At 47.5% G+C, this 18,875-nt stretch overlaps 1 protein-coding gene across 15 annotated transcripts in view; it reads left to right on the forward strand.

Moving 5' to 3' along the window:
* The window catches only part of col16a1 (collagen, type XVI, alpha 1), a 618,256-nt gene that overhangs the window by 7,570 nt on the left and 591,811 nt on the right, over positions 1-18,875 (forward strand). For 8 of the 15 annotated variants that reach the window (XM_070899268.1, XM_070899266.1, XM_070899271.1 and 5 more), the window contains exon 1: positions 16,996-17,356. The exons of 1 other annotated variant lie outside the window; for it this stretch is intronic. The gene's annotated coding sequence lies outside the window, so the exon portion shown is untranslated. Of the gene's footprint in view, positions 1-16,507; positions 16,816-16,994; positions 17,357-18,875 lie in introns of those variants that run through there. 6 more of the 15 variants (XM_070899260.1, XM_070899263.1, XM_070899273.1 and 3 more) reach the window with 2 other exon arrangements.

Here is an 18,875-nt window from a genome sequence, read left to right on the forward strand (position 1 = left end):
GCAATGGCAGACATTGAAGGAAATATTTCATAACTCTTAACAAAAATATATCCCAATGAGAAGGAAAAACTGTAAGAGAAGGGCTAACTAAGGAAATAAGGGAGGGTATCAAATTTAAAACAAGGGCGTACAATGTGGCCAAGACTAGTGGGAGGCCAGAAGATTGGGAAACTGTTACAAAACAGCAAAGAATGACTAAAAAAATTATAGAGAGGGAAGATAGATTATGAAACTTGTTATATTTTCAATAACTCACAGAAACGTACACAGCCTTAAGATGGCAGAACATACCGGAATTCACCCCAGTCAGGTGACCTGTTCCCTTTATTATAAACAGCACTGGCTGCAGTGCCACAGAAGTCCACAGGTGAAGCTATATACATTACACTTCTCCCTTCTTAATGAAGAAGTAATTATAACAAAATAAACATCATCTAGAACTTGCATGTTTATACAAAACAAAAGATATGGGCTTATCTTGCCATATTGACAAATCAAGCTTAACCACTTGTTTTCTGTTTCGAAGAGAATACCTTCACTCTCGAACAGAACCTTCCAAACATGGTGTCGAATTTAAACTCATTCGAGGCTGATCCTGAGGAAAGTTGTCCGCTAAAGGATGCCCTTAATTTGCATTTGAACTCTCCTAACTTCAGACTGTTTGTCTGCCTGACTCGGACTCAGACTTAAATTCTGACTTTCTCTTAGACTTGTTTCCAGTACATTTGATGTAGGATTTGCTACTGGTACTTTACTTATATCAAAACTATCTGATGAGTCAGAAATAATTGAATCATTTCAACCTTCAACTACTTTTACGTCTGTAGGTAAAATATGATCAATGTGAACAAACCTAGCCTGTCCATGTTCAAACATCTTGACCAAATATGTGCGAGGACCACATATCTTCACCACTCTTCCTGGTAACCACTTTAACCATTTATGGTGATGGTTCTTTACTCTCACCTTCTGGTTTAATTTCACACTTCTCTCTTTTACCCTACCTCTATCATGATTCTCTTTCTGTCTTAATTGTTTCTCTTCTATGGACTGTGCCAAGTTTGGTTTTCACAACGAGAATCTGGTTCGTGGCTTTCGTTTGAGAAACAACTCTGCTGGTGTTCTACCTGTAGTTGTGTGAGGAGTATTACGATATGTAATTAGAAAATTAGCCAAGGTGTGGTCCAATGACAACTGTCGTTTCTTTGGATTTGGATCCAACATCTGTTTGATGAGAGCGTATTGTACACCCCATACGATACAATTTTTATCGATTGGCAATTCACTCCTACGAATGAAGAATGGATGAATATCGACCCACTTCGAATGGCTATCAATCAGAATGAACAATCGTTGTTCTTCAACCTCAGCAAAATCAATATGTAGCCTTTACCACATCCTGGGAGGCCATTTCAATGGCTGTAATGACACTGATGGTGGTTGCTTGCTTACCAATTGACATGTCGTACACTGACTCACGATGTACTCTATATCTTTATCTAGACCTGGCCACCATAAGTAACTGTGTGCAAAACTCTTGCTCAAGCACATTCCTAGGTGCTGGTCATGGAGGTCTCCTAATAATTTGGACCTGAATTTATTTGGGATAGCCACTCTTGCACCCCACATGATACAATCTTTATCTTATGAAGGAAGAATGGATGAATATCTTTGTTACCTGGTTTGGCCATCCATTTGCAATATAACCATACACCTTTGACATAACTGGGTCACGTTTGGTTGCTCTACCAATCTCTTCAGCTGTGACTGGCAGTTCATCAATGTATGAAAAATAGAACACTTCTTCCCTATCGGGTGTAACTTGTGATGGGGAAGGCAATCTAGACATAGCATCAGCATTACTGTGGTCAGCTGATCATCTGTTTTCAATATCACATGTATATGCTGACAAAATCAAAGCCCATCTCTGCATTCGGGCTGCAGTTAATGTTGGAACTAGGGACGTTGGATGGAGGATTGCTGTCAGGGGCTTATGGTCCATAACAAAGGTAAACTTACGACCGTACAAGTATTTGTGGAACTTCTTTACCCCAAAAATTAATGCCAAAGCTTCCCTTTCGATTTGCGCATAATTACGCTCACTGGCACTGAGAGTGCGTAAAGCAAAAGCAATTGGTCTCTCCTCCCCACGATGTAATACATGATAGATCACTACCACAACTCCATACGGAGAAGCATCACATGCTAGCTTGATCTCCTGAGATATGTCACAGTAAACTAACATGGTGCTCTCCACCAATTTGCTTTTACATTCCTTGAATGCTGTGTCACATTCTTTTGACCACTTCCAATGGACCTGTTTTTTCAATAGTTCATTCAGTGGATATAATACTGTAGCTAAATTTGGTAGGAACTTCCCATAATAGTTCAAAAGACCCAAAAATGATCGAAGTTCAGTGACATTCTTGGGAATGAGTGCATTTCTGATTGCATCCAGCTTTCCCTTGGTTGGATGTAAACCATCTTTGTCTACTCTGTACCCTATGTACTCCACGGAGTTTTGAAATAACTCACACTTACAAGCAGACATTGATACTCTGTGCTTCTCTAGCCGTTTGAGAACTTCATTCACTATGTTGTTATGAATTTGCCTGTTTGGTGCTGAAATTAGTATGTCATCTAAATAACATATTACCCCTTCAATACCTTGCAAAATCTGGTTCATCACCCCTTGTAATATGGTAGGGGCGGAAGACACTCCAAACGGTAGCCTATTAAGTTGATATAGGCCTAGATGAGTATTTATAGTCAAACATGACTTAGACTTCTCATCTCGTTCAAGCTGTAAGTAGGCATTCGTAAGATCCAACTTTGAGAAGATCTGACCACCTTTCAGTATTGTGAACAAATATTCTACATTTGACAATATATTGGGTTGATTACCCTCTAGAACCTGGTTTATGATTACTTTATAATCACCACACAATCTTACCTTACCATCGGACTGAGGTACAACAACAATGGGTGTAGCCCAATTACATCGATCTATCTTAGAGATAATTTTCTCAGTCTCTAGTCTTTTGAGTTCTTGCTCAGCTTTTTCCTTGAGTGCATATGGTACAGAACGTGGCTTGCAGTAACCGATCTAGCATCCTCTGTACCCTGACACTTGCCTTGAAGCCTTGGATTGGACTGCCTGTTTTGCAGAACACCTTTGGATAATTCTTGATGCAAATCTCGTTTCAACACAAAAAATCTCACTCCAATCCAGCTTCAGTGATCCCAACCAATTTCTACCTAGTAAGGCAGGCTTGTCTCCTGCCACTACTATTAGAGGCAAGCTCTGAAATTCATCCTTGTATTTCACTGGTACGGTGATATGATCTACCACAGGAATGTTCTCTCCCGAGCAGCTCTATCTTGGCTTTCTCCAATAGGAAATCACGCAATTTGTCGAGGTATAGTGACTCCGGTACTACACACACGGATGCACCAGTGTCGATTTCCATGGGTATCTTGGTTCCTGCAACATCTATGTGGATGATGATACTTTTCAAATCGCTGTACATTAACCTCGTGCTCCTGATGATGTGTAGCTCTAAAACCTCCTCATCCTGTTGTTGTTCTTCCATGCTATGTAGTCTCTAGAGATTTCTACTCATAGCTTTGAAAGCTGGTTTACCCTTCAGTCAGCATGCCTTCGCAAGATGCCCAATGTTCCTGCAGAAGAAACACTCTGCCTTCACATTGAACAACTTTGGGCAATGTGTTGTCCCAGGCACCAATACCAGGACTTCAATGCTCTGTTACCATTGCCAGTTTCTGAGACTTTGGGGCCCAACCACCTTTTACTTTTAACCTGCAGGCGAGTCACCTCGATTATCTGATGACTGAAAATAGTATGAAATTCTTGGGAATATTGGTCGGCCATGATCATTGACATAGCTGTCTGACAAAATCAAAAATGATTTTTATGGCTAAATCAAAAGTCAAGTTAGGCATTGTAAATAACTTTCTTCTGATCGCATCATTTTTCATCCCACAAACAAAGTGATCACGCAATGCTCGGTCCTGAAAGTTTCTGAAATTACAGCGAATAGATAACTTTTTTAATGCTACAATGTACTCACTGATATTTTCTTCAGTTAACTGATCTTGTATTCTGAAATGATAAATTTCAGCAATTTCCAAGGGCTGTAGTGCTGTTCTGTTTAAGAGTTGTGTCCTTTGGCTTGTCAGGCACAAGCAAATTTTTCAAGGTTTCATACACCTCGGGCCCTGCTTCAGTAAAGAAAATAGCCCTTTGTCGTTCCAACACCACCCAGTTATGGTTTTCATCATCGGGGACTTTGATGATATTATTTGCAGTGAAAAATGTTTCTAGCCGCTCTACATATGCTCCGAAACTTTCACGGTCAAGTTGAAATTCCCGCATAGGCGTGGCCATCTAGACTCTTGCAGTTCAAACAAGTGTGCTTGTGATTCACCTTGGATTTGTAGCTGTTAATCAAAACAGAGAAGCTCTCAAAGTCACTCTGTCGGCTGGCTGAATCCTCCACCAACAAAAATTGCAACTTTGTTTTATCCGTTTAATCCCATCATCATCGCCATTGTGATATTTCCAGAGAGCTCACAGCACACACAGCCTTAAGATGGCAGAATCTTCCAGAAGTCACCAGTCAGGTGACCTGGTCCCTTTATTATAAACAACACTGGCTGCAGTGCCACAGGAGTCCACAATGTGGAGCTACAGACATTACATAGTGGAGAGACAGATTGTTGGGAATAGAGAGTCTAGAGGGAGAGAGATACTGGGGGGAGAGAAATTGGGGGGAGAGAGAGAGAGAGACTGGGGAGAAAGAGAGAGACTGGAGAGAGAGGGAGAGAGAGAGACTGGGGGAGAGAGAGAGAGGGACTGGGGAGAGACAGAATGGGGGAGAGATGGAGAGACGGGGAGAGAGGGAGAGAGTGAAGGGAGAGAGAGACTGGTGGGGGAGAGAGAGACTGGGTGAGAGAGAGAAACTGGAGGGAGAGCGAGAAACTGGAGGGAGGGAGAGAGAGACTGGGGGCGTAGAGAAAGAGAGAGACTGGGGAGAGAGAGACTGGGGGAGAGGGAGAGAGACTGGGGGAGAGGGAGAGAGACTGGGAAGAGAGACAGACTGGGGGAGAGATAGAGACTGGGGGAGAGAGAAACTGGGGAGAGAAAGAGACTGGGGGAGAGAGAGACTGGGGAGAGAGAGAGACTGGGGAGTGGGAGAGAGACACTGAGGGAGAGAGAGAAACTTGGGGAGAGAGACAGACTGGGGGAGAGAGAGACTGGGAGGGGGGGTGGGGTTGAAGAGAGAGAGAGAGACTGAGGGAGAGAAACAGACTAGGTGGTAAAGGCAGACTGAGAAGAGAGAGACACTGGGAAGAGAGAGCGAGAGTGGGAAGAGAGAGACTGGGTGAGAGAGAGAGAAAGAGACACTTGCTCGTTACATCCTCAAAGAATTCCAGCAAATTTGTCAAACATGGTTTTACTTTCATAAAAACCATGCTGAAATTTTCTAAATGTCCTGCTACTACTTCCTTAATGATGGACTCCAGCATTTTCCCAACGACAGATGTTAGGCTAACTGGTCTATAGTTTTCTGTTTTTGTGTCCCTCCTTTCTTAAATAGGGGCGTTACATTTGCGGTTTTCCAATCCATTGGGACTTCCCCAGAATCCAGGCTATTTTGGTAGATCACAACCAATGCATCCACTATCTCTGAAGCCACTTCTTTTAAGACCCTAGGATGCAGACCATCAGGCCCAGGGGACTTGTCCACCTTTAGTCCCATTAGTTTGCCGAGTACTTTTTCTCTGGTGATTGTGATTGTTTTCAGTTCCTCCCTCCCAATAGCCCCCTGATTATCTATTAGTGTCTTCTACCATGAAGACCGATACAAAATATTTGTTCAAAGTCTCTGCCATTTCCCTGTTTCCCATTATTAATTCCCCAGTCTCATCCTCTAAGGGACCAACGTTTACTTTAGTTACTCTTTTCTTTTTTATATACCTGTAGAAGCTCTTATTGTCTGTTTTTATATTTCTTGCTAGTTTACTCTCATAAACTATCTTCTCTCTCTTTATTATGTTTTTAGTTGTCCTTTGCTGGTTTCTAAAAATGTCCCAATCCTCTGGCCTCCCACTAATCCTTTACTTCCTTCGTTAGCCACGGATAGTTCATCCTTTTCTTAGAGTCTTTTTCACTGGAATATATCTTTGCTGAGAATTATGAAATATCTCCTTAAATGTCTACCACTGCTTATCTACTGTCTTATCTTTTAATCTATTTTACCAGTCCACTTTAGCCAATTCTGCCTTCATACCTTTGTAATCGACTTTATTTAAGTTCAGGACATTAGTTTGAGACCTAAATTTCTCACCCTCAAACTGAATTTGAAATTCTTCCATGCTATGATCACTCTTCCCGAGAGGATCCTTTACTATGAGATCATTAATTAATTCTGTCTTATTACAGATTATTAGATCTAAAATAGCCTGCTCTCTGTTTGGTTCCACAATGTATTGTTCTGAGAAACTATCCCGGATGCACTCTATGAACTCTTCCTCAAGGCTCCCTTGGCAAATTTGATTTGTCCAATCAATATAAAGATTAAAATCTCCCATGATAATTGCCGTACCTTTCTTACAAGCCTCCATTATTTCTTAATTTATACTCTGTCCTACAGTGTAGCTACTGTTAGGGGGCCTGTAGACTACGCCCATCAGTGACGACTTTCCTTATTATTTCTTATCTCCACCCAAACTGATTCTACGCCTTGATCTTCTGAGCCAGTATCATTTCTCACTAACGCACTGATCTCATCCTTTATTAACAGAGCTACCCCACCTCCTTCTCTTTTCTGCCTAAGCTTCCAAACTGTCATATACCCCTGAATATTCAGTTCCCAGCCTTGGTCACCTTGCAACCATGTCTCTGTAATGGCTATCAGATCATGCCCATTTATTTCTATTTGTGCCGTCAACTTATCTATCTTGTTACGAATGCTGCGTGCATTCAGATAAAGAGCTTTTAATTTTGTCTTTTTACTATGTTTCCCTACTCTGACCCCACTTTCTGGTGCACTGTTATGTTTATACGCTCGGTCCCTTCCTGTCACACTCTGGTTGTCATTACCCCTATCGCTACCCTGTACTGCTGCCTTCTCCTTTCTCTTTGAAGGATAAATATTGGCCAGGACAACAGGGAGAACTCCCCTGCCCTTCTTTGAAATCATGCCCTGGGATCTTTTATGTCCACCTGAGAGGGCAGACAGAGCCTCGGTTTAACGTCTCATCTGAAAGACGGCACCTCCGACCATGCAGCACTCCCTCAGTACTGAAGTGAGGTGTCACCTGCGTTATGTGCTCAAGGAGTGGGATTAGAAACTACACCCTCCTGACTCAGCAAAGGGAGATTAAACTTTTGTTCGTGCAGATTCCACGACAATACTTGAAGCAGGGTTTTGTTACCTCCTTGCTGTGTGTAAGGTGTGCCTGGCCTGTCTCTGCATGGCGTGCTCACCAAGATTCCCCCAATGGTCGCGGCCGTGCAGCCAATTTAAAGGGACCACGCACCCAAAAAAAGTTAGAGGAAACATTTTGTGCTTGGTGCCTCAAACACAGTGTGAGCCACAGCAGTTATAAATCACATCAAGCACTGAGGTAATGGAGGCAAATGGAAACCATCTGGTGTGAAAGCCAGTTTATTAGTACTCGGGTGGGAGGAAAGAGCTAATAGAGTCTTTATTTAGTTGGAGAAACCCACAGGCGTATTCAGGACTCATAGCGCAAGAAATTTCATCTCCAGAGTGCAGCACAATACAAATGAATCACTATGGCCCAGAAGTTGGATGCGTCCCAAAAACGGGTGCGGGTATCGCGTTGTGCGACTACCCCACGCACGTTCCTTCCAACGCAGGCAACAGGCAAACTTTGTGCTGCCTGCTAATTTAAATGACAGCAATGTGGAGCCCAGCGGTAAACGCGCTGTTGACTGGCTGCACGACCCAGCAGGGGGCCAAAGGCACCAATTAAAGCTAGCCTGCACTTTTTAAAGCTAGTCTGCACCTCTGAAAGGGGAGGTGAATTCTGGCTGCAGCAAGTATTGGAATTCGCTGTCGAAGTGTGTGACCTACAGGAAGAGTGAAGATTGTGCAACATAGCAGAGAGGACGCGATGATTTTTTGATGCAGCACTCGAGGCCCTGTTGCAGGAGGTGAACAGGAGGAGAGGAGTTCTCTATCCACCGGGGGCCAGGAGGCCAAGCAGGCACTGAGAAGGGAATAGATAGCTGTCACTGTCAATCTAAGCAGTGTAGTCCCGAGGACCTGGATACAGTGCAGGAAGAAGTTTAATGACATCACACGTGTGGTCAAGATCAGTGACTACATCTTCAAATGCCAGATCCCACCATCTGCACCACTAGTCTCACACACTGCTCAATGCACCATACTCCCATCGCTCATCTGCCAATAATCCCAAACATAACTCATATCTCACATTTATAGCTTTACCTCACCCTCACACACTTAGCACTGCTCCAAGCCTCAATCCCAAATCTCACAGCTCACACACATTGTCAACTATTCAACCATGACAGGCTAATCACCCAAAAACATTGCAACACACTCACTGACACACTTCCCTTTCTCATGCAGCACAAGGTGGCTCATAATCAGAGGCAGGAGGGGATACTCGCAGGGAGACAGGCATGTCTGCCTGACCCAACCTCCCATGGATGTGATAATGCTGGAGAAAATCGGAGTGGCCATCACTGAGCTTGTGGCCAGTAATGGGGCTGAAACAATACAAATAATGTTACCACATACCTAATCCTCCTTCTCACCTCAAATCCACCACCAAGCTCATGGTCTACAGGGCTGTAGTAATACCCGCCCTCCTGTATGGCTCAGAGACATGGACCATGTACAGTAGACACCTTAAGTCACTGGAGAAATACCACCAACGATGTCTCCGCAAGATCCTACAAATCCCCTGGGAGGACAGACGTACGAACGTTAGCGTCCTTGACCAGGCCAACATCCCCAGCATTGAAGCACTGACCATGCTTGATCAGCTCCGCTGGGCAGGCCACATCGTTCGCATGCCAGACACGAGACTCCCAAAGCAAGGGCTCTACTCTGAACTCCTTCACGGCAAACGAGCCAAAGGTGGGCAATGGAAACGTTACAAGGACACCCTCAAAGCCTCCCTGATAAAGTGCAACATCCCCACTGACATCTGGGAGTCCCTGGCCAAAGACCGCCCTAAGTGGAGGAAGTGCATCCGGGAGGGCGCTGAGCACCTCGAGTCTCATCGCCGAGAGCATGCAGAAATCAAGCGCAGGCAGCGGAAGGAGTGTGTGGCAAATCTGTCCCACCCTCCCTTAGCCTCAACGACTATCTGTCCCATCTGTGACAGAGACTGCAATTCCCGTATTGGACTGTTCAGCCACCTAAGGACTCATTTTTAGAATGGAAGCAAGTCTTCCTCGATTCCGAGGGACTGCCTATGATGACGATGATGACCTCCTTCTCACACCCCACTTCCCCCTCATCCCACAATCTCTTCTGATTTACAAGCTGCAGATGGTGCAAGCACAAATCTCCCCCATTTCCCTCACCACAGCCCTCTGCTTCTGCCTTTGTCCTTTCAGACAGCCAAGAACTGCAAGCTGGCCCAGCAACGGTGGAGGAGCAGGAAGTGCAAGCGAGAGAAAAACTCCAGGGGAAAAGTGGCTAACTAAAGTTAAAGACAGTATAAGATGAAAAGAAGAGGCTTATAATGTTGCAAAGAATAATAGTAAACCTGAGGATTGGGGGAGTTTTAAAAAGCAGCAAAGGATGACCAAATAAATGATAAACAGGCAGAAAATAGTATACGAGAGTAAACCAGCAAAAAATATATAAACAGATTGTAAGAGCATCGACAAATGTGTAAAAAGGACGAGAGTAGCACAAAGAAGTGTTGGTTCCTGAGAGGCTGAGACAGGTGAATAAGGAAATGGCAGAGACTTTAAACACATATTTTGTGTCTTTCTTCACAGTAGAAGACACAAAAAGCATACCAAAAGTAGTGGGGAACCAAGGGGCTAATGAAAGTGAGGAACTTAAAGTAATTAAGTAACTTAAGAAACTAATGGGACTAAAAGCTGACAAATCTCCGGGACCTGATGGTGTGCTGCAGAGAAAGTGGATGCATTGGTTGTGATCTTCTAGAATTCGCTAGATTATTCAAGAAAGGAGTGAGAGTGAAAACAGGGAACTACAGGCCAGTTAGCCTGACATCATCATCTCGAAAATAAGGACATAAGAACATAATAGGAGCAGGAGTAGGCCATACGGCCCCTCGAACCTGCTCCGCCATTCAATAAGATCATGGCTGATCCGATCATGGACTCAGGACCACTTCCCTGCCCACTCTCCATAACCCCTTATTCCCTTATCGTTTAAGAAACTGTCTATTTCTGTCTTAAATTTATTCATTGACCCAGCTTCCACAGCTCTGTGATGCAGCGAATTCCACAGATCCACAACCCTGTAAGAAAAGACATTTCTCCATGAACTCTGGTTCAGTTCATATGGATTGGAGGGTAGCTAATGTAACCCCACTTTTTAAAAAAGGAGGGAGAGAGAAAACATCAATAGTGGGGAAAATGCTGAAATCAATTAAAAATGTAATAGCAGCGCATTTGGAAAGCAGTGATAGGATCGGTCCAAGTCAGCATGGAATTATGAAAGGGAAATCATGCATGACAAATCTTCTAGCGGTTTTGAGGATGTAACTAGTAGAGTGGATAAGGGAGAACCAGTGGATGTGGTGTAGTTGGACTTTCAAAAAGCTTTTGACAAGGTCCCACACAAGAGATTAGTGTGCAAAATTAAGGCACGTGGTATTGGGGGTAATGTATTGACGTGGATAGAGAACGGGTTGGCAGACAGGAAGCAAAGAGTGGGAATAAACGGGTCCTTTTCAGAATGGCAGGCAGTGACTAGTGGGGTGCCGCAGGGTTCAGTGCTGGGACCCCAGCTATTTACAATATATGTTAAGACGAAGGAATTGAATGTAATATCTTCAAGTTTGCAGATGACACTAAGCTGGATGGCAGTGTGAGCTGTGAGGAGGATACTAGGAGGCTGCAGGGTGACTTGGACAGGTTAGGTAAATGGCCAAATGCATGGCAGATGCAGTATAATGTGGATAAGTGTGAGCTTATCCACTTTGGTGGCAAAAACAGGAAGGCAGATTATTATCCGAATGGTGACGATTAGTAAAAGGGGAGGTGCAACAAGACCTGGGTGTCATGGTACATCAGTCATTGACGGTAGGCATGCAGGTACAGCAGGCAGTAAAGAAAGCAAATGGCATGTTGGCCTTCATAGCGAGAGGATTTGAGTATAGAAGCAGGGAGGTCTTACTGCAGTTGTACAGGGCCTTGGTGAGACCACACCTTGAATATTGTGTGCAGTTTTGGTCTCCTAATCTGAGGAAGGACATTCTTGCTATTGAGGGAGTGCAGCGAAGGTTCACCAGACTGATTCCAGGGATGGCAGGACTGGATTAACTAGGCTTATATTCACTGGAATTTAGAAGAATGAGAGGGGATCTCATAGAAAATTATAAAATTCTGACGGGATTGGACAGGTTAGATGCAGGAAGAATGTTCCCGATGTTGGGGAAGTCCAGAACCAGGGGTCACAGTATAAGGATAAGGGGTAAGCCATTTAGGACTGAGATGAGGAGAAACTTCGTCACTCAGAGAATTGTGAACTTGTGGAATTCTCTACCACAGAAAGTTGTTGAGGCCAATTCGTTAGATATATTCAAAAGGGAGTTAGATGTGGCCCTTACGGATAAAGGGATCGAGGGGCATGGAGAGAAAGCAGGAATGGGGTACTGAAGTTGCATGATCAGCCATGATCATATTGAATGCTGGTGCAGGCTTGAAGGGCCGAATGGCCTACTCCTGCACCTACTTTCTATGTTTCTATGTTTCTTCTCATCTCAGTTTTAAATGAGCGGCCCCTTACTCTGAGAATTTGCCCTCTAGTTCTAGTCTCCCCCATCAGTGGAAACATCATCTCTGCATCCACCTTGTCAAGCCCCCTCATAATCTTATACACTTCGATAAGATCACCTCGCATTCTTTTGAATTCCAATGAGTAGAGGCCCAACCTACTCAACCTTTCCTCATTAAGTCAACCCCCTCATCTCTGGAATCAACTTTGTGAACCTTCTCTGAATTGCATCCAAAGGAAGTATATCCTTTAGTAAATATGGAAACCAAAATTGCACGCAGTATTCCAGGTGTGGCCTCACCAATACCCTGTACAAATGTAGACTTCCCTGCTTTTATACTCCATCCCTTTGCAATAAAGGCCAAGATTCCATTGGCCTTCCTGATCACTTGCTGTACCTTTATACTAACCTTTTGTGTATCATGCACAAGTACCCCCAGGTCCCGCTGTACTACAACACTTTGCAAACTTTCTCCATTTAAATAATAACTTGCTCTTTGATTTTTTTCGGCCAAAGTGCACGACCTCACACTTTCCAACATTATGCTCCATCTGCCAAATTTTTGCCCACTCACTTAGCCTGTCTATGTCCTTTTGCTGGAATCCATTAATAATAAAGTGGTGACAGGGCACTTAGACAATCATAATATGATTAGGCAGAGTCAGCTTGTTATTATGAAAGGGAAATCAGGTTTAACAAATTTATTTGAGTTATTTTGGGGATCAAACTAGCAAGGTAGTTAAAGGGGAACCAGTGGATGTAGTATATTTGGATTTCCAAAAGGCATTCGATAAGGTGCCTCATAAAAGGTTGCTACGCTCTTGGGGTTAGAGGTAATATATTAGCATGGACAAAGGATTGGTTAACGAACAGAAAACAGAGAGTCGGGATAAATGGATCATGTTCTGGTTGGCAGGCTCTAACTGGTGGGGTGCTGCAAAGATCAATGCTTGGATAATCTATATCAATGACTTAGATGAAGGAACTGAGTGCAATGCATCCAAGTTTGCTGATGATACAAAGTTAGGTGAGAAAGTAAGCTGTGAGGACACAAAGGGATATAAACAGTTTAAGTGAGTGGGCAGTAAGGTGGCAGGTGGAGTATAATGTAGGGAAATGTGAGGTTATTCACTTTGGTGGGAAGAATAGAAAAATAGAATATTTTTTAAAGTATTAAATGTTGATTCAGAGAGATTTAGGTGTCCTCATACATGAAACACAGAAAGCGAGCATGCAGGTATAGTAAGCAATTAGGAAGGCAAATGACATGTTGTCCTTTATTGCAAGGAGGTTGGAGTATAAGAGTAAGGAAGTCTTGCTACAATTGTACAGGGCCTTGGTGAGACCATACCTGGAGTACTGTGCACAGTTTGGGTCTCCTTATCTGAGAAAGGACATACTTGCCTTGGAGACAGTACAACAAAGGGTCACTCGATTGATCCCTGGGATGAGAGGGTTGTCCTATGAGGAGAGATTGTGTAGAATGGGCCAATACTCTCTGGAGTTTAGGTGAATGAGATGTGATCCCATTGAAACATATAACATTCTGAGGGTGATTGACGGGGTAGATGCTGGGAGGCTGTTTCCCCTGGGCTGGAGTGTCTATAACTGTGGGGCATAGTCTCAGGATAAGAGGTCGGCCATTTACAACAACAACAACTTGTATTTAGATAGTGCCTTTAATGTCGTGAAACGTCCCAAGGTACTACACAGGGGTACTTTGAGATAAAAAATTTGACACCGAGGCATAAGGAGAAATTAGGGCAGGTGACTGAGATGAGGAGGAATTTTTTCACTCAGAGGGTTGTGAATCTTTGGCATTCTTTGCCCCAGAGGATGCTGAATCATTGAGTATATTCAAAGCTTAGATCGATTGATTTTTGGATTCTAGGGGAATCAAGGGATATGGTGATCGGGCGGGAAAGTGAAATTGAGGTCGATGATCAGCCATGATCTTGTTGACTGGCAGAGCAGGCTCGAGGGGCCGTGTGGCCTACTCCTGCTCCTAATTCTGATGTTCTTATGCTTTTAGGAAGCAGGAAGTGATGCAGAAGACACACCATCACTCGATTGCATACTCACCCCCAGCAGATCAGATACTGACACTCAGCGTACTGTAGAGGATTGGTTAGAGGTGGGACCTGCACGTGATGAGATACGTGATGTCCTGCAGCCAGGGCAGGGGGAAAGGGTAGCGCAGGGGCCAGCTCCCTGGAGGGCTGCACAAGACTCAGATGAGGACTTCAATGGGCCGGCCTACAGAAGAATGCTGATGTGTATGCACAATGAAATGTTGGTGCATTGGCAGGCCTGCCAGAAAGCCTGAGTACAATGTCAAGGAGCGTGGAGGAGTCCGGCACCAACCTTGCACAGGGCTTTGCGCAGAGCTTGGAGCCCACACTTTCCAGCAGGGAAGTGATGGACAACTCCATTAGCATACCTGTGGACCCAGCTATGATGCAGCGTCTGATGGCCAATGTCTCAGCTTCCATTGCAGCAGAAACAGTAGCCACCCAATGTCGGAGTGCTGCAGGGGAAGCTCAGCTTGCTGCCACGCAAACTAGACTGTTGTCATGGCTGAGTTTACCATGAAAGGGGTTTCCAGGGTGTCACAGCAGTCCATCAAGCTGTTCAACAAATCACTAGCAATGCTGAGGCCCCGCCCCGGGGGAGTGGCAGTGGCTCCGTGGAGCACGAACCTGCCATCCTCTGTGCATGGCAGCATTTGTCCTCCCACCCTGCCACTCTGCCAGTGCCTTGCTGTTGCCTGTCAGCCAGCCAGCCCAGACTGCCGCCACCAGGCTGAGGTGGTGCAGTCTGTAGCTGGGCCTTGTAGGCCCAGAGCTACTCAAGGTCATCGTGCAAGGCCATCTGTAGTCGCCCCCAGTGAAAGTCATCAGCCTTCCACCAGCCCTGCTGCAGCCACTGGGGTAGCACTGCGTGGGAGCAGGGAGCATGGGATAGGCAAAGGCTCACGGAATACAGGCACTAAGGGAGATTAGTTGACTTTATCATGTAATATTTGATTGTTTGATGTATAAAGCAGGTGTGGAGTATTTGTTTTGTGATGGCTTTGTAGCATTGTGGCCAAGAGGACGCTGTGATGGTCAGTAACAGAGGGAAGATAGGGTGTGGATCTGTGGGTGAATGAGGAATTGGCATTGCATTCACTGGTACTGCAATTGGATCGAGTGATCACGGGCCAGAAAGGCTCTGTGTTGGTTGCCCCCTCCTCTTCCTCTTCCTCTTTCACCTCCTCCCTCGGCCCATTGAAGTCCTCATCTGAGTCCTGTGCAGCCCTCCAGGGAGCTGGCCCTGGGGGGGGGGAAGGGAGCGAAAGATTGGCAGCGGTTACTCTCTGAAATTGTTGAACTCGATGTTGAGTCCAGAGGCTGTAAAGTGCCTAAACAAAAGATGAGATGCTGTTCCTTGAGCTTACATTGGGTTTCATTGAAACAGTGCAGGAGTCCGAAGATGGAGAGGTCAGAGTGGGAATGCAGTGGAGAATTAAAGTGACAGGTGATTGGAAGCTCAGGGTCACACTTACGGACTGAATGGAGGTGCTCCGCAAAGCGGTCACCCAATCTATGCTTGGTCTCCCCAATGTAGAGGAGACCACATCGTGAGCGGCGAATACAGTATACTAAATTGAAAGAAGTACAAGTAAATCGCTGTTTCACTGGGAAGGAGTGTTTGGGGCCCTGGATAGTGGGAAGGGAGCAGGTAAAAGGACAGATGTTGCATCTCCTGCGCTTGCACGGGAAGGTGTTGTGAGAAGGGAGGGGGTGCTGGGGGTGATTGAGGAATGGACCAGGATGTCGCAGAGGGAACAGTCCCTTCAGAATGCTGAGAGGGGAGGGGAGGGGAAGATGTGATTGGTGGTGGGATGACGCTGGAGGTGGCAGAAATGGCGGAGGATGATTCGTTGAACGTGGAGGCTGGTGGGGTGAAAGGTGAGGACAAGGGGAATCCTATCGTGGTTCTGAGAGGGAGGGGAAGGGGTGAGAGCAGAGGTGCGGGAAATAGAACGGACACAAATAGAGATGTCACATACGCTGTTCCTCGCTGAGGTTGAGGTGGGAGAATTGCTCCCTGAAGACCCAGAGTTGATATGGCATCCCGCTGAGAGCCCTTCTCCATTCCTCCTCCTCCCTCCTCGAGCAGCTGGTCCTGCTCTGTGTGGCCTCTGCTCATTCTCCCCGTCATGCTGCCGGCCGAGGGGAATACAAACTACAGCACTCATGTCTGGGAGCAACTGGCCTGAGCAGAAGCCTTGACTAAACCTGCCACACGCTCCCTGGAGATTTCAGCAACTTCAAATCAGATAACAAACCACCAAACACTTCTACAAACACACCAGGAGCGAGGAGAAATCAATCAGCAAGTAAGCTGCAAGTTGGTGATGATCCCTTTAAATCGCGCCAGTGGGGCGTCATTCCTGCGACTGAGCGCGTGTTCGGCTCTGCATCTTTAAGAGAGGGTTTAGCTGCAGTGTTGAGGCTGAAAATGACAGCGCTGGTGTCAAATCAAAGCGCTGAATGTCATCACGATCCGTGTACTCTGCATTTTTCTGCTGCACGTTCCCAGTGTCCGTGTTCGAGCCCTCAGCAAAGTAGCGGCCGGTGCAGTGCACACTAAACGTGTGCGCGCAGCGCGGATGCCCTTTTAGGCACAAAACGGCACCTGTAGCGCTGAGAAACTGGGCGCTACCGAGCCAAATAACACATTTTTTCTCAGGATGTGGATGGATACATTTATTGCTCACCCGTCGTTGCCCTGAGGGCGGTGTTTTTATCCTGTCGCAAGGTACTAAAGGGGGAGATCCTCCTGGGGTTGAGCCTGTGTGTAGCTAATGTTGTGGGGGTGGGTGCTGTGTGTAGCCATGTTTGGGGGGGGGGGGGGCGCTGTGTGTAGCCAATGTTGGGGGGTGGGGCTATTTCTATCACGTATTTAACAGCCATACGATGTCCCAAAGCGCTTTTCAGCCAATGACGTACTTAAGAAGTGTAGACGCTGTTTTACCCCACTGCAGGCTGGTGATCACGGAAAACCCTCGCTGAAGTGTGGGCTGGAGTCACGTGTAATGCAGCTCTGGGAGAGATGGCAGCTTTCCTTCACAGAAGGACATTAGTGAACTATGATGGGCTGCTTATGACAATCCAAGAGTTTTTGTCATTGTTAGCTGGATTTATTGGGTTAACATCACAATTTGCCAGGCTGTGAATGGAACTTCAGACTGCTGGGTTGCTGGTTCAATCCAATAGCCACTAGGCAGCCGTACAGTTCGTGGACACTCACAGTGGATCAGTTAGCATCTGATGGAGAAAGGAACTGGTTCCTGTTGTAGGTGAGACACTGCTTCAGAACTAAATGCACAGCACTGGGACAGCATTGGAATCGCTCCCCCATCCTCTCCCTCTCTGGATATTGATGTGTCACCGACACTAACTCTACCGGTTATTTTACACTCCAGGTCCCAGCGTATCATTGTGTCCCAGAACACCAAGCCTTGCCCGATTGGGTAATCGCTGTCATGCTGCTCAGCACTTTCAGGCCGGGAATATTATGGGGAGTGTCCCCTGATTTATGGGGAGTACCCCCTGATTTTTAAGTGTACATTCCCGGTTAGTGAGTACACCTTCCGGGACTATGATTGTAAAATCAACCCTAGAGAGGTTCCAAGAGGGAGCGGGCCCAAGGGGAGATGCCAGGCTGCCTGTTGGCGGCCCGGCCGAACCCGGGGGCATAATTGTCGGGCTGACCTGGCAGTCGGCCGACAAAAACAATCTCACCCCTCCCCTCACCCTATCTCACCCCTCCCCTCCCCCCATCTCACCCCTCCCCTCCCCCCATCTCACCCCTCCCCTCCCCCCATCTCACCCCTCCCCTCCCCCCATCTCACCCCTCCCCTCCCCCCATCTCACCCCTCCCCTCCCCCCATCTCACCCCTCCCCTCCCCCCATCTCACCCCTCCCCTCCCCCCATCTCACCCCTCCCCTCCCCCCATCTCCCCCCTCCCCTCCCCCCATCTCCCCCCTCCCCTCCCCCCATCTCCCCCCTCCCCTCCCCCATCTCCCCCCTCCCCTCCCCCCATCTCCCCCCTCCCCTCCCCCCATCTCCCCCCTCCCCTCCCCCCATCTCCCCCTCCCCTCCCCCATCTCACCCCTCCCCTCCCCCCATCTCACCCCTCCCCTCCCCCATCTCACCCCTCCCCTCCCCCCATCTCCCCCTCCCCTCCCCCCATCTCACCCCTCCCCTCCCCCCATCTCACCCCTCCCCTCCCCCCATCTCACCCCTCCCCTCCCCCCATCTCACCCCTCCCCTCCCCTCCCCCCATCTCACCCCTCCCCTCCCCTCCCCCCATCTCACCCCTCCCCTCCCCTCCCCCGTCTCGCCCCCTCCCCTCCCCTCCCCCCGTCTCGCCCCCTCCCCTCCCCTCCCCCCGTCTCGCCCCCTCCCCTCCCCTCCCCCCGTCTCGCCCCCTCCCCTCCCCCCCCCCCGTCTCGCCCCCTCCCCTCCCCTCCCCCCGTCTCGCCCCCTCCCCTCCCCTCCCCCCGTCTCGCCCCCTCCCCTCCCCTCCCCCCGTCTCGCCCCCTCCCCTCCCCCCGTCTCGCCCCCTCCCCTCCCCTCCCCCCGTCTCGCCCCCTCCCCTCCCCTCCCCCCGTCTCGCCCCCTCCCCTCCCCCCGTCTCGCCCCCTCCCCTCCCCCCGTCTCGCCCCCTCCCCTCCCCTCCCCCCGTCTCGCCCCCTCCCCTCCCCTCCCCCCGTCTCGCCCCCTCCCCTCCCCTCTCGCCTCCCCCCGTCTCGCCCCCTCCCCTCCCCTCCCCCCGTCTCGCCCCCTCCCCTCCCCTCCCCCCCCCTAGTCCT

The sequence above is a fragment of the Pristiophorus japonicus genome, chromosome 14, assembly GCF_044704955.1.
Source record: "Pristiophorus japonicus isolate sPriJap1 chromosome 14, sPriJap1.hap1, whole genome shotgun sequence".
Taxonomy (NCBI): Eukaryota; Metazoa; Chordata; class Chondrichthyes; family Pristiophoridae; genus Pristiophorus; species Pristiophorus japonicus.